This window comes from Heliangelus exortis, chromosome 4 (genome assembly GCF_036169615.1).
Source record: "Heliangelus exortis chromosome 4, bHelExo1.hap1, whole genome shotgun sequence".
Classification (NCBI taxonomy): Eukaryota; Metazoa; Chordata; class Aves; order Apodiformes; family Trochilidae; genus Heliangelus; species Heliangelus exortis.
The window spans coordinates 353392-367212 of NC_092425.1; the positions used below are offsets into that span (position 1 = coordinate 353392).

Below are 13821 nucleotides of genomic sequence, written 5' to 3' on the forward strand. Positions count from 1 at the left end.
CTGGCTGCTGATGCATTACCTCCCTGTGGGTAATGCCCACCAAGTACATAAAGCTGTGATTCAAGGTACATGATAAATGTTCAACTTATCCCAGGATACTTGGTTGAAACACCTGCCACATGAAAATAATTTGCATATTTTTCTGATGCCAGAAAAATAAAATATCTGTTGCTGTAGAAGCCGAAGTAGAGCCAACCAAGAGAAATCTGCATCAGCTTAAGAACAAAAAGATTAATGTCAAAATGATAGCTGTTCATTTTGACTCATAACAAAAAAATTTAGACCTAAATTTTCTTGAGTCCTTCTTAGGACTTTTTATTTTCTGAGTGCAGCCACCAGCAGACCCATTAAATGAGAGGTAACACAGTTTGCTGGGGTGGTCATATACTTCAAAATATGCTGCAGGATTGGTATCAATCCCTTCTGGCTTCATCAACCTGTGAAATAAACCTAAACAATCCAGGGGAATGTTGGAAAACTGGTACTTTGTAACGTCAGAGTGAGGAGAAAAAAATCAGAAGAATTGTTCTTAAGGAACCAGTCCTATTATGGCAGTGCTATGGATGAGAGGCCAGACTTTCAAACATATTTGGGGGGGCCTACAAATGCTAAAAGATGCCAAATGTGAAGTTCAAAGGCACTGCTAAGCCTAGTTCACATTGCCCTCAGCCTCCTGACTGCAAGAATGAAAGAATCTCACTTCCAAAGGCTTCACAGTCCCAATGAAATGCAGAAGAAGCCTGACCGCTTGTCAGTTTTGTGTCAGGAGAACCAAGATTTTGAGGCCAGACTGAGGGAATTCTGGCTCTGAACTGCCAGTACTTTTTAACTCAAGGATTTGCCAAGTTCCCAAGGGCGTTCTATAGCAGAGTCACCAAATACCACAACTTCTCCAACCCAACTGATTTACCTTACCCTGTCTTCTCAAGTATTTCATGCCACTGATTTCTGAAAGTCTCTTACTGCCAGCGTTCCCCACTTCCAGATGGCCAGTAAATAGCAAATAAACAAAATAACACTTGAATTTTCACATTTCTATCTCCAGCAGCTATTTATCGTGTTTATCAAACACATCTTTGATTACATTCTCAGTGGGACAGTAGAATCATTGCTTCTTATTAAAATCTGATGATGTACACAGGAAAAAAAATGTGGCAACTGCCCATCCTATCTGTTCAGGAGCTGTGATAAGCTCATCGGTGACGACTTCCAAATAGAGAAAGCAATTTCTGAAGGTGGAAAACAGCTCTGCCTGTAGGTTGCTCTAGAGAATGATGTGGCTTGTACCAAGCTGTCTTTTTAAAAGTAGTAAGCTACTGCACTGAATGCTGATCTTTGCCCACAGACTCCATAAAAAAATGTGCTCCATCTGGAGCAATAAATTTCTCTTGCCTCAAAGATTAAACCTTCTTTAATCCTACAGACTAAACAACAGGTGGTAGATGACTTTTCAGAATTAGCAGCCAACATTAGAGGAATGCTCAGCCCAATTACTGTGGTTTGAGGTTTGAATTTCATGGCCTAGTGGCAGCCTACATTTCTTAACAGGAGAAACTAACATCAATCCTCCAAGACATGTGTCCCCATTTTCCCAGTCCCTCCTAAACAACTTCATAGCCCTCATTTTAAGGGGAAATAAACTTCCTGGTATTAAAATTCTAAATGTAGTAGGACTCCATTACAAAATATAGGCAAGGTTTTCAAAAGCATTCTGACTTTTTGCAGAATTTTCTCCCATTGGGCCTCAAAATAATTACACTTTTACTAAAATGGAACATGCTTAGGCTAGCACACAATAGAGATAGCCAGGACATCATCTGAGTTGCCTAGGAAAACACAGAAAATATGAAAAAAATCCCTGTGTCAAGTTGACTCTTACACCGAAATTGTCAGGCCATAAAAACACACTTGAAACTAAATGTACAGTGTCAGCTCAAATCAATTTAAAACATCATATGACTTGAATTGTTTCATTCTAAACTTTATCAGTAATCAAAAATCACCAAAATAACACATGCTTTTAAAATTCACTTCAGGCTAGAAGACAGGAGTTTTTTCAGTGAGCACATGGTGCCAAGAAAACACTTTAAATCTGGACTGTTTGTTTTTTTTTTCTTTTCTGGGGGGTCAGCTTCTCGAAAGAAGAACTCTGTTTCCAGACTTGGTGTTTCAGTAAGCTAGAAGTTTCTGATTAAAAAAATATTTGAGAAAATCTTGACAAGCTCTAAAGCTAAGCACTTCTGAAAAATCCCAGTACTGAGTGATTTAAAGCATTATCCCCAAGTTATACAGGTGTATATTTTTAGAAGCAGCAGTTTTTACATGAACATCCATTACAGATGCTGCCATGGGAACCAGCTAGCAGCAGGCTACCATTAGCTGCAAGTCCAGACAGCAGCTAAAGCCATTGGCATCTCCCTGCTCCCACTTGTCCTTCCATACCTGATTGTTAGGTGACCCATTTAAGGCAGTTACCTTGTTCATCCCCAGTGAGAGCAGGCACCTCTGGAGGACAATTCATCTCACCCATCAAACACTGATCTCATGATGGCTCTACTCAGCCTCCTCTGCATCAAATACAGCAGGAGGGCAGCTGCCTGGTTTGAACAAAACACCACAGCAGCTCCACAGTGACAGCAGAGAATGTGGATCACAGTGTGGGTAATTGGCAGAACTAGCTAAAGAAGACCAGCATGCTCCCTTGCAGACTAGTTGTCCCCATGGCTAGTTAAGGAGCAAGTAATTGCTTGAAAAAGGCTCACCTGGGATTCAAGTGAAGATAAAAGGAAGATGACAAGAAGAGCCAAGGTTATCCATGGCCATAGTTTTCCAGACAATGATACATTTCCATGAGAGTCTTCCTTCAAGTTCAGTTAAATCTACCTCCAGCCTACCATCGAAAATAAACAACCATCTGCCTTGTCAAGTTCACCTCCAGACTTACAGACTTCTTTCAAGTATATTTAGACACAAAAATAATTAAGGCATCACTATATATTGAGCGTGTTAATTGAAAAATCAGGGACTATGCACTTAAATTTAATTAGCAACTGTTCAGTACTTACTTAGGAGCTTGTCATGCTAGAACCTGTTTAGCTTGCTGCCAAAGATATTTTTTGCCATGCATATTTTCCAAATTGTTTTGAAGTAAGGGGAGGATATGGTGTATCACAGGGATATACACACTGATGCAGCAGGCATTGTTTCTGGTGTAATTCTGGAGAAGAGCAACAACGAAGGTGCCACAATTGTTTTTGCTCTGCTCAGGCAGGTGACAAACTGCAAGCCTTACCACAGCTGTTTGCCAAACACATCAAGGCCTTCTCTCTCCAGCTCCTGCAACAACAGGCCCATCTCCAGAGCTGGTTCCAGCTCAGACCCACACAACAAGCTCCTGCTGCTCTGCCCTCCTGTCTCTCCCTCTGGGCAGTCCCCAAAACATTCCAGCTCTCAGTGCCCCTGCCACATGCACACTGCTCCTGCTGTGCTACACAGCTTGTTCAGCTTCTTGTCACATTTCCCCATCAGTGGCTTTACTGAGCTCTTTGGTCACCTGCATGTTATCTCTCCAGGTGTCTCTGTGCTTTCTGACCTGCATCCCCCATACACAGAGATCTATTTCACTCGTGACAAAGGCCCAGAAGTCAGTCGATTGTACACATGGATTACAGATACAGCTCTTCCATTTAGTTCCATTTCTTCTGCTACCTCACTTTTCTCAGCTTTTCCTTTCCCTCTCCTGGGATCTGGTGCTCCTGTTGCCACCTGCCCATCACAATTACTCAGGGTTAGAGTTGTAAGATTGAGTTCTAAGTTGCTTTTCATACTTACTTTAGCAACTGAGCTCTACGTTTATCAGAGGTCTACTTCTTCCTATGACTATAAAAGGGCCTTATTCATCCACTTTTTTACTCCAGAGATTCCATCTGATGTGGTTTCCACAGAGATTCAGCAGAGCAGAGCTGCTTCCTACTGAGTGAGAAGGGAGATGGAGTGAATTGTTCCCCATAGCTGTTCTAGTCAAGGCCTTGCCACTGAGAATATCAGTGAGTTGCTAATTAGTGATGCATTACAGGAGCTTGATAGCAGTAGCAGTGAGACAGGACCATAATAAGTCCAGTTATAGGTCAGCATAAGCCACAGGAATGCTTACATGGAACATCAGGAAGCATCCCAGGTCACACACTATTTGAGTCAAAGCTCCAGTGTTACCACCTTTTCCCTTGTACATCCAATTCTCCTGTAACATCTTCCCTTAGACACCCTATATTATTTAAAACCAGAACTGCTACAAAGGCACAAGTCATTCAACACCCACTGCTATAAAGCCTGTGCTTCATCTGTGGTATTTCTAGGTAATAGCAATAAACAGTTCATTTAATTTTAACCCTCGCAATAGCAAAAGACTGCAATGAGCTAAAAATTGAATGCATACACAAAACCTCACAAGCACAATTTGCAATCAAATTAAGTGTAATTTCATTTGTTTTCTTTGGTTCTTGACAGCTTAAAGCTCTGTTTGGGGGAACTGTTCCTCGGTGAACATTCTTAGGAGGTAAACACAATCTACCTGCTTTTCCTTTTTTTTTAAGCATTGTCTTCTTGTAGCCAGCATCTGTAAGAATGCAATTATTACTTTTTAAAATGCTCTGGCATTTCTTTTGGAGATGGCAGGATGATTGTAAAGAAAAGATGGTGCTTTCCTGTTAAAAATGAAATAGTAAAAGAAGAAATTCTACATCTGCAGGGAACACAAAGATGACAGGCTCCAGGTGTGCAGGTGTTGAATGTGTAGCAGAAAAGGGCATGGAAGGCTTAATCTAAAGAAACATTCTGAACACAGCACCTCAGCAGCATCTTCTCTTCCTATGCTAACTGTTTAGGAAGGTCTAGAACATTCCTGGGCATGCACATACATGCACAGCAAGTCCACAGTGCAGCCCTGTTTGAAGCAGAACAGCTGGCAGCTAGGGGTAAGAGAACACTGCAAAATTGAAGATGAGCTGCTCTGGCCACTCCTGGGAGTGCTCCAGGCATGGGCTTTACCCAGTGCCTTTGAGTCAACACAAACCAGCATCAAGCATCAAATGGATTTAGGCATATTTATTCCCAAAGGGCTACTGAAAGTCTTCCCTGTAGCCCCCTTGCATGTAAAATTCTGAGGCCTAAAAAGCCTACTTATGGCCCAAATAACAGACAGATACTTGGATGCTTTCACTTCCCTCACAGTAAATAGTCTATTTTGCTACTTACTGCTCTTGCCATATGCACACTTTCAGGTGAGAGTTTGTATTGCCATTATCTATCTTTATTACCTGCTAGGAGAGAAGCTTTATAATTATAACTAGTACCTGGATAAATTTCCCCAGGGAAGCTTTCCACTAATTCGTACTCCTGTCATGTTTGCTGCATCACATCTAATGTCGTTTTTTCTAAATTAGATAAATAAAATATTTATATTTGGTGACCTTGGAAAGAGATGTGGACCACTAGCTCAGGATGAATTTCCTTGAATCCAATAAATATTAATAGAATACAACAAGCACCAGAGCAGAAAAAGAACGACTGATACACCCCTAATGAATGTGGTGGCATTTATTATTTAAATGACCATTAGAAACACTCTTAGCCTTTTGAGAAATTCGAGCAGGAGTAGCAGACAGATGCTCCTGCACGCAGGAGATTAATCATTCTCTGTGCAACACAGGACCAATTAATTTGATTTTTGTGTTGCAGGGTTTTTTTTCTTACCAGTAAAGAAAAGCAAGTTCAAATGAAATTCAGATCTTCTCAGGTGTCTAACTTAGGTAGCAGGAAAGCACTGCTGTGGCTTCTGGGTAGGAGACAACACTTCCCACACAAACTACTGTAGCCTGGCTACAAACAGTTCTGTTAATCCTTGCAAGCAAATCATGCTGTCATAGAATAAAAAGCATTCTGAGGTGCTTGTGTCAGAAATACCAGTTCTGGTCAGGAACGAAAACTGCTGAATTTCAGGGGATCTCACAAGCTGTGTAACACATTTGGAGGACATCCTTTGAGACTCAAGTTTCACCATCATGGGAGCTGGGTAATTAAAATCAATAGATGATGGTGATCAGACTGTTGTAAAAGCTGAGATACAACAGAATGGTGATCTGTAGAGCATCTCCTCCCTTTCTGTCTACAGCTGCTGGTCCCAACTCATGGCAAAGGAACACCATAAACCCAGAGTGCCCCAGCCTCATCCTCTCATCAGCTGTCCTTGCCCTGGATATCAGCACCAAAGGGACAGACAGCTTGCTTGCAGGGCCTGTGCCACACCTCCAACACTCAGAACTTGCAGAACATCATCACCTACCATAAAGTCACAGAGGAAAAGGTATCAAGTGAGCCCTGGCATAAACAGGGCCTGAAGTCAGACAAAGGTTTCATGTTCCTCACTGTAAGTTTTACATTGGACCAAAGGAGCACAGATCTGTTACAATGAAGTTCTGATGCTGATTGCAATGTAATTCTTACTCTTTCCATAGAACTTAGGGATGAAAAGAGAAATTAAACAAATCATGTCAAATATCATGTTTACAGGCTATACAGGGGAAACATGAGGGGATAATAAGGATAAGAAATAAAAGCCTAGGAAACTGCTGTTTCCCAAACCTAGCCTTTTTGTAGGCTTTAATAGTTTTGACATTTTCATGTATCAGAAAACAAAGTTTTGCCAAATACAGACCCACCTCCCCATTTTAACAGGAGAGAAATTCATGTGGCGAGAATTTTTTTTTCTTTTGCTTCAAATCAGAGGGTAGTTTAGGAACTCCTACATAGATTGGAAGTAGAGAAATGAAGAGTTAAGCATTCACTTAACTAAGATGTTATGACAACTTCTACAGAAGTATGAAGTATTTCTAGCCAGTTATCTCTTTCAGTAATATTATTTGTTTATAATGCACCCTGAGGTTTTTGTGTCTTACAACAAAACCAATGAAAATGCCCACGTATCTTTGGCAGTGCAATGGACCTTTTTGCCTGCTAGCTATTAGTCATGAGCTGGAACTATCTAGAAACAAAACCCACTGAATCTGCTGAAGCTTACACACCCATTTTCCCTCCATTTGTTCCTCCACAAGTGGCTGCTGCTGATCTGCAGCAACTTTATTGCCAGGATAGCTTTTTAACCAGATAAAATGACACCCAAGCCCCCCATGGCTCTTGCTCACAGTTCAGTGACAGCTCAGCTGAAGCACTTCCAGGGATGAGTTACACAGACACGACTTGGCCCACTCTAACCCCACCAAGTTACTGGTGGCTGTCCCACTGTACCCACTGGAACACACTGACCCCTTTTCAAAGCCTCATGACATCTGTGGGACATCTCCTGTTACTGGAAAGCTTGAGAATATCACAGTTCTCCTACTCCTAAAGCAATCATGTGAAAGAATCAAAACCCTGAAGTTCCTTGTTAAGGAATGCTTTGTGGAGAGCCTATGGATGCCAGACTGGCAGCACATCTCTACTCACAATGCCACTTTTACCTCTCTCCTTTATAATAAACAAAGAGCAACCTCAAAAACCCTAAAAGCTAACTAATTATTCTGTTAAAAAAACCAAACCAACCAAAACCCAAAAACCCCCAAACCACTGCACAACAGAAGGCAAAATGAATGTCTAGAACATACTTATCAGAATTATAAAAATTTAATTATTTCAGATGTTTTTAGCGTTCTGTGAAAAGCATGGAATTGTACATGGACCTTTATCTTCTAATAATTTCTACATTGCAGAGGATTCGAATCCCTGTGACATTCCATTGGATAAGGCACTAAATTACCAGCAAGCATGTGACACTGCAGAGCAGGCAATTTAAAGCCTTTCTTTAAACAAAAAAAAACCATCCTTAATTGAAGCATCTGTGATTTGGTTTATACAGGTGACAGTAAAAACAGTTTCCTGATGAACATAGCTTCTGGAACAATTATTTATTTCAAAGAAGCTGTGTTTTTGAACTGGGTTTCAAAAGGAATTGGGCAAAACAGGCATTTAAACCTTTGACTCATTCTTAAAAGATCATTTTTATCTACACTGAATTGAAATGTCACTGAAAAAAAGAAAAAATCCATTACCCAATCTAGGAGCATGTTTCCTGCTTTGAATAGGTCATATATACTTAGAAAAAAATCCCTCTTTTTAAAATGTGAACACTATAGATACACCATACCCCTTGTCTCAATAACTAACTAAGCATGTCTATAAGTGCTTTGTTTAAAGACATGCCCATTTAGTAAAGGCAGAAGTGTTTTATTGAATTCAAGTGTAATGCTAAATAGACACTTCAGTGCTTTGAAGAACTGCTTTTGATTTGATGGAGGAGAATTTCAGAGGAAAAAGGAAAAGATGGTCTTGCAGAGTTCTTAAACTGAACGGTATACGTGATTTCTGATTTACTGGGAAAGACTTCATCTGCAGCACTTAATTTTTAACAAAGGAGCTCTGTAATTACCCCTTGGAGCTTGCCAGTGTAAATACAACAGAAGCCAAGAAGTAAATGAGGGTTAATGCAGCACATGATATACCATACAGGACCGGGCAGCATTAAACAAAGGTTAATCCTCAACAGCAAAAGATATCAAGTGGACTCTTATCCAATAACCTGACAGCAAAGTGGGGGAGGGGGAGAGGAAGAAGAAACAAGCACTGCCTCTCAGATACTTAATTACCTGCAATGTATATGCAAATATCCAGAATTTGATGAGGTCTTTACTTTTCACCTTTAATCACCACATTAGTAATTCATGAGGCTGCCACTGAAGTTGCTCAGTGCAAGCAGCAGTGAAAATTAAGCACTAATGACTTCAAAGGTAGGGTGCCCATCAAATGAGTAGATACCTCTGAGGTCATCTGTACTATCTGAACATAAGTGATGGGAAACTGGGCATCAGCTCAGCATTTCATCAGCTAAACATTGCTAAAAAAGCATCACTAATGCCAAGGGTGGGAACACAGAGAGCAGGGGAGTTGCTACAAGCAGAAGTTCACACACTGTTCCTAAGAACACAGCTACGCATTTCCTGGCCTTAAAACCCACCAGTTTGTGAGACAGCGTTACAATAAGGCCAGAGAAACAAAATAACTCACTACTGACCCTTCTGGGGAGGTGGGTAGACAAGCTCTGACCTCCTTGGTTTTGTAACCAGTACAGGAAGATGCAGCTGAGGTGCAGAAAGACATTTACAGAGCCACTGGGATGTTCAGGGCCAATTCAGAAGTCTGAGGAGCTAATCTGTGACAAACCACACAGCAGGAAGCCTTTCAGCAATATCTGTTAAACTGCTGTAGGAAATCCACTGGGCTTCCAAGAGACCCAAACAAGTCTATATGGGATATAGCTCCTGTGCTAAGTTTAGTCCTCAGAACCAGCAACGTAGTTTACATTATATTAAATGGCAAGTAATTAATTCACAAAAATTACAGAGTTATTTTGAAGTTAATGATACATTAGAAAATTAAGATAGCTGCTCTTGGCATAACAGTAATCAAGTCTCCTATGAGCATGTTTCCATGCAACTTATTTTCCATCTTATTGTGCTTTCAGTTTTCAACCCAAAATGAACACTGAAAGAAAAATGTAGCTTCAAGAAAGAGGACAAATCAACGGGCCCAGTGTTTCCATGGTCTTGAATTATTTAAGTACTGTTTGACTTGCATGATTCCAACATACAGATATGTCAGAAAATGTGATGCTCTGGAAGATCACAACCCCTGTTGGTGTCCCATTTGAACATCCCTGTGGAGCTGTAGCAATTTACATCTGTGAAGGATCTGCTCTAGATCATGAATAGAGAGGGAGATTTGATTTTGAAAGGGATATCTCCATGAAAACCTGGGTTTCTAGATCAGAGTGTAGCTAGCTTTGATTTTTGACAGTAAGTGTGAGGACTAGTAAAATGTATATTAAGAATCAGTAAATTGGAGTCTTAGCACAGATGGGTGCTAAAGGCACGCAAGCAGATGTGCATTACAAATCAGTTCATTAATAAAAAAATAAAAAAAAAAGGGGGGACAATAGGTGAAAAATACATTTTGCAGAGCTACAGTAGAGACACACTCATCAGTACAGTACACTTGTCAGACCAGACAGCCAGGTTACCCCTTCTTGAGTTTTAAACTTGAACACTGAAGGGCTGGCACCTACCCCCGAACCTTGAAACAAGACTGTAGCTGAAAAACCAGACTGAGGAGACAATCTGACAAACACAGTGAGACACCTGGCATAGAAATGCAAAATACCAAAACCCTAAAACATTACAGTACAAATTCTGGTGAGTCTGGAAATTCTCAGGACTTTCACCTATAAAAAGGCAGCCTCTTGTTACAGGGATCTGGGTTGTGTTATAATTGCTAACCCCAGGAGCTGTCTCCCTGAGGCACAGGGCTTTGCCTAGCCCCAGCCCCATGCTGCCACTGCTCCCAGCCTCTCTTGCTTAGCAAGCATTGGAACATGCCTGCTCAGGGGTCTACCTATATGAACAGTGCCTTTGCATTTGCCTACTCACAACAAGTGGATTTATGGTTATTTAAAACTGAAATGCTGCTTTACAGCATGACAACTCTGCTTGCTGTTTGGGATGTTGCACAAAAGAAAAATCATATATACTAAGATATGTAAAACTGAAGGAAAAAAATCCCTTGAGAAACATGTGTACTCAGCCAGGGAACAGCTCCTGAGAAAGCTGCTACACAGTGGCTAGTGAATTACCTTTCCTGGAGTGGCAGCAGCTAAATTATCAATATCCAGCAAGTGCCTGTCTTAATTACAATAAATTCTAAAGGAAATACAGCCTCTTCAACAGAAGAACCAAATGCATTGCCATTGGCAGAATTAAATCAGTTACTCCACATCAAGCCTTTGATTTCTGCATGCTTCTTTTGGACTTTGAAGGTCGCATTATGCACAGAGACCCGAGTGCCACAAAATGTGCTCTGCCTTGGAAAATGAAAGTGTTTAGACTCTGATGGCAAAGGGGGAAGGATGTGAAAACTGGTATGGAAAGTCCTGCACAGCCAGACACAACTAACTGTTTTATGCTTGGGGACTCAGCAAGGTCCTGATGCAGCTTCAGCTTTATGAATCCAGAAGCATGAAACAGTGTTAACTGGGAGAAGAAAAAAAAGCAGCCAAAAACCCATTCCAAACCAAGAACTTAAACACATCTTTAATGTGGTCTTATTTGTCTACAAAGCTGTGGTGGTGCAGACCCCCCTCTTCACTGACCCACATGTGCTATAACTACATCACCACTAACCAAAAATATCTTAGGATTTTAAAGCATGTGCTAGACAGAACCATGCCAGTCTGTTAAATCAGCTTCTGTAGGACTGAGCACAGCAGTAAACCCAAGCTGCAACAAGTAAGTGACCAGAAGAAGCCTCTTTGCAGCTCATCTTTTGTGCCTAATTCTTTTCCATAGCAGCAGAGGGAAAGCAGTTCTAAACATGCCCAGAACTGCTAACACAAGACTCATGAATGAGTCTGAATGAAACTCTCACAGACCTGAGCCACAGAACTGATTGAAAACCAAAGGGATTTAATTTGATCTGACAGCCTCTCTCACACACTGGATTTCCTTGATGTCCCAAAGATTAGGTTACACCAGCACTGCAGACTATTGGGAGCTATCTGTTCTTTGCCCTCCACAAGCAAACATTACTCTCCAGCATCATGTGAGTAGATCTAGCAACACATGGAGGAAGTGACACATCTTGATAGTGGTCCAGCTTTCCTGCACAAAGGTATTAACACAAGTAGTAATAGAGAAGCTGCAACACAGAACTAAAAAAAAAGATAGATGGCAATTCAGAGATGGAATTCCTGGAGAAACAGAGATAATGAGAAGAAAATCTCAAAGAGGTTGGCACAAGAGCTCAATTCATGACCTTTATCAAGCCCTCTGTTCATACAAAGCCGAGATGTACTTTTTGGTTTAGACTGAGCAGGTTTTCTTTATGGCTTTCAACCCTGCAGGTGCAGATGAATAGACAAAAGGCCAAGGGACAACACTCGTGCTGCAACCAGAGACTGGTTAAGGCCCCTGGCTATTACCTCAGTTTAGACTTCACTCAAGGTTTGTGCCTCACAGGGTGCTTCTCCCAGCTGTGTGTGGGAACCCCATTATGAAGGGCTGGAAGTCAAAAGCTGATGTTCCCCAAAGGTGGCAGACAGACAGGCTGTGTTCTAAGCCCAATTTCTCCCCGCTAGCTGCAGCATCTGACAAGCCTGGAGAGCTGCTTACATCTGTGTGACACCAGCCAGGAGGTGCTCTAAAAGGCCAGCTCAGAGACTACTCCTGGACACAGCTCCTCTCTGTTCTAGTGCCCTCACTCCTCATTCACTGCAGAAATTGTTTGTGAAGAACAGAAGGGCTCACCATGACTCCCTCATGTGCATGATCAAAGGAGCTAGAGGGAAGTATTCCACCCCTCCCTCCACCCTTCAGATAGAAGATGCACAGTCCAACCTGCCTCTTCTTTTCCAGGTTTTCCTGCATGTATGGAAAATTCAAGTACCACAGCACTAGTCAAACGTGCATGGGAAGGACCTGATAACACTTTGTCACTGCAGCTGACAGAAATGGTCCTTAAAACTCAGAACAAAAAACTAGCTGGGAAGTAGATTCACTTCCCCTTGGAATGACAACAAGGCCTTCACCATCCTGAAAAACAACTCAGCCTTTTCCCCACCCAAACATGAACATCACAGCTCCAGTTACACAGATACTCCATGTGAGATGCAAAATACCAGTTAGATTTGGAAACCAACCCCCTGGGCTCTAAAGACTGCCTCAGACACCCACCACCCAAGCACACAGCCTTCAGTGCCTCTTGGCTGGCTCTCCAGGTTTTGCAGGCAGCAAGGCTGTTCTCTGGGACCAGTAAACCCAAAGGGTAGATCAGAAGAGCTGGCTCTGATAAAAAGCTGGTGCTCATGCCAGCACAAGAGGGAAGTGGTGCCAGACATCTGGCTCAGAAGTACAGCATAGGGAACGTGGTTGCCTCCTGCATTCATCTGCCCAATCTATCTGTCTAGGCTCACCTAGCTGGTACCAGTCAGAGCAGCTGATGTACACACACTGGTACACATCTGTCACTCCACAGCATCTGCTCTTTGCTCTCTAACATGCTCCTCTCCACACAACCAGTGCTGTGACTGGCATGGAGTTGTTTGTAAACAGAAAAAGAACAGAACTGGCCACAGACAGTTATTTTCCTCCCATTTGCAAAACCTTTGCTTTGAAAACATGCTATTAACCACAAAATAGCTCACCAAGCCCAACAGATCTCATTATGCCATTAGCAGGGTGCTCTTCATCTACTTCTCTCTGCTTTAACTAGCAGGTTATCCAACATCACTGACAACAGGGTGATTTCTTACATATAAACATATTGTCTTGCAGTCAGCACATGCTGCTTTTCTTTGGGCAAGTTTACATTACAATTTTTAGTAGAGTGAAGGATAACTAAGTTTCAGAGGAGCATAATTTTTACAAGAAATTACCACTTCCCTTTCTAATTAAAGCTACTTAGGACTATTTTATCTACATATGTACACATGCAAAAAAAAAAAAAAAAGAAAAAAACCCCCAACATTATTTCATCAAAACAAGCTCTCTGCAGATAAGAGATTGCATTAAGGAGAGTTTCACTCAGAGAAACTGTACAGGCTCAGGGAAGATTTCCAGTGAAACGAGTATTTTGACTCCAGGGAACAATTTGAGAGACCTTTGTTCCTGATAGAGAGTTAAATGGAGCATACTATGTGATACACTAGACTTGGCTGGTGCATAC

The 13821-nt window shown here is 41.6% G+C and overlaps 1 protein-coding gene and 1 long non-coding RNA gene across 3 annotated transcripts in view; both read right to left on the minus strand.

Moving 5' to 3' along the window:
* The window catches only part of LOC139795639 (uncharacterized), a 504885-nt gene that overhangs the window by 155825 nt on the left and 335239 nt on the right, over positions 1 to 13821 (minus strand). The window lies entirely within an intron of this gene.
* LOC139795637 (uncharacterized) overlaps positions 3351 to 13821 on the minus strand; it is a 207096-nt gene continuing 196625 nt past the window's right edge. For both annotated transcript variants that reach the window (XM_071742558.1, XM_071742557.1), the window contains one exon: positions 3351 to 3397. The gene's annotated coding sequence lies outside the window, so the exon portion shown is untranslated. The remainder of the gene's footprint in view (positions 3398 to 13821) is intronic.